Source organism: Pygoscelis adeliae, unplaced genomic scaffold (genome assembly GCF_000699105.1).
Source record: "Pygoscelis adeliae isolate BGI_AS28 unplaced genomic scaffold, ASM69910v1 Scaffold65, whole genome shotgun sequence".
NCBI lineage: Eukaryota > Metazoa > Chordata > Aves > Sphenisciformes > Spheniscidae > Pygoscelis > Pygoscelis adeliae.
This window is the reverse complement of record NW_008824864.1, coordinates 587,959-590,269: the sequence shown is the minus strand read 5'-3', so window position 1 is coordinate 590,269 and position 2,311 is coordinate 587,959. Positions and strand designations below refer to the sequence as shown.

Below are 2,311 nucleotides of genomic sequence, written 5' to 3'. Positions count from 1 at the left end.
GTGGGACTGTTTGCAGAGGGCATCGTGCATTAGGCCTCGAAACTGCATATAAACAGAACTCTTGCAATCGGGAGCTGTGGTGCAGTTGCGGTCCTGCTCCTGCTAACGCGTGCGGTGCTTTTGCAGTGAAGTCAGTAAGACTGGATTAGACCATATGATTTTCTACTTTGCCGGTTCACTAATTTTTTTAAAGGGCCACAGATCGTTTGTAAGGACAGATGTGGGACAGCCAAAATGCTAGAAGCTGTTATGGCACATTAGCCCAAAATGCATTGGGCTAATGCGTTAAATTAATGTGTTCGTAAATTTTTCATTAACTGGACGCTGTCCAGATAAAAGGTAAAAATTGTATTTTAACGTGTATGTGATACTACCACATTACTGAAGCATAGGGAATGACAATTTAAACAGTAATGACTTTTTTTTTTTTAAACATTTGGATTCTTTCTCTGACTTCACTCCAAGAAAGCAGTGAAACTAGTCTGTTTCAGAGGGAACCATTGCACTCCCCTTTTGTCGTATGTTTGGCTGAATACAGTTGCTGAAGATTTAGATGAAAATAATTGCTTCTGTGGAAGAGAGGCTTTTAATTTATACCTGTCTGCAAAACACTGTTTTTTGTTTGGTTTTTTTTTTTCCACCAGTGACTGTTAGAAAATAAGTGTACTCTAATTTTCATCCAAAAACGGTTAGACCACTTCTTAGAAGCTAGACCTGGAACAGATAAGCAGCATGCAATGTTTTCCAGGGTTATATTATCAAGTAGTATATGGCTCAATGTTTGAATTCACTACAGTTTGACATACCTAGTCCTTTGTGATAGGAACTGTTTTGCCTGTGTGTTTGCAGAGGGGAAAGGAAGACGGCGTGCAGCTTTTGGGTATGAATGTCTACTGCTATGCCTGCTTCTCGATATTTGAGATGTAGTGATTGCTTTTACAATGTAGGCCAGTTTTTGCTACCTCAGTCGATCTGTTTTAGAGAATCTTATATGGGCTGTATTAGGGTAATTGACTTTTTGGTTACCAAGGTGCTCAAGCTTTTCCTTCTTTTCCCACTGCTGCGTGATCCTTTTCAGGCAAAAGACCACAGGACTCAATAGAAATATTGCTCAAAGTCTGCAGGATCACTCTTGGTAATTCATCAGACATTTCTAGACTAATTAGCTTTTTACTTTAGGATTAATCTGTTCCGTCAGCTTTGCCTTCTTTCTTTGCCTTCTCCCCTTACCCAGGATTCATTCACACTACCCTTTTCTTCTGAAAAAGATGGTCTTTCCCATGGACATTTCTTTGGATCCTCACAACACCATCAGCCATCAACCTCCAACATACCTGGATGTTGTCTTCCAAACCAAACCAATGTTCCCTCTCTTTTGTTGCTTTCACCTCCTACAATAGTGTTTCGGTTGGTTTTGTTTTATCCAGGAGGACATTTTCTTGAGTGACGTAGATTTCATTATGATTCAACTTCTCAGATTCTGGTCTGTAATCCTTTGCCCGTGAAGTTTTCCATATAACGAAAACATTGCAGGACTGTGGGCCGTGGAGGAGTTTCCAAAGTCCATGGATTCTTTCCACCCTTTCTCCATTAATTCTTTGATGGTTACCTCCATGCTTCACTACTCCGTTTACTGAGATCCAAAACAGCATCCCCTTTCCAACCCTCAGCCCAGTCATGCACTTCTCTCGTGTTTCCCCCGTGCAATCTGCTTCTCGTGTTGTATGTCTCCAGTGCATGAACCGAAGTCCTTTACAGAGGCAACAAGTCAGAGTTTCTTTTCTGGCAAATGAAAGACATAATTGATTGCGTACGGAGCTTCATGAAAGACAGGGCACCATGGTGCTGGCTGGAGATTTTCTTTTCTTCTCATCCCATTTTCCACAAACCACTGTGTTGGAATTTAGTTTTGAGAAGGACCCACAACCCCTTGCAATTTTGAAAGCAGAAAACTTACCCCTCATTCCCCCAGATATCTTAGCCCTCATGCCCAGTTTTCTACCTCATTCCCAGTTTACTAGCAAGCTACTACTCCCATTTGCGTTATAGAAATGTAGTGTTATTACTACTGTATTTCCCTTTCACTGCCTCTCTTCTCGAAGTCGTTCTTAGCCTCCTCAGTGAAGAAAAGCCCCTTCTCATCAGACTTCCTTCCAGGTCCAGTTGTCATTTCCTTTTCTTGTCCTATTTGTTGCAGAGCTCTCATCGGCCGCTGTGTTTCTTCTTTCCCTTTCTCCCTCAAAGCTTCTGCTCTCCGCCAGCTCGGGTTAAGCCTGGTGTTTCGTTTCCCCATTTGCCTTCTTTCAGCAGG

General features: G+C 42.0%; 1 protein-coding gene across 1 annotated transcript in view; it reads left to right on the top strand.

Annotated features, from left to right (window-relative positions):
- CCND2 (cyclin D2) overlaps window positions 1-2,311 on the top strand; it is a 34,587-nt gene that overhangs the window by 5,041 nt on the left and 27,235 nt on the right. The window lies entirely within an intron of this gene.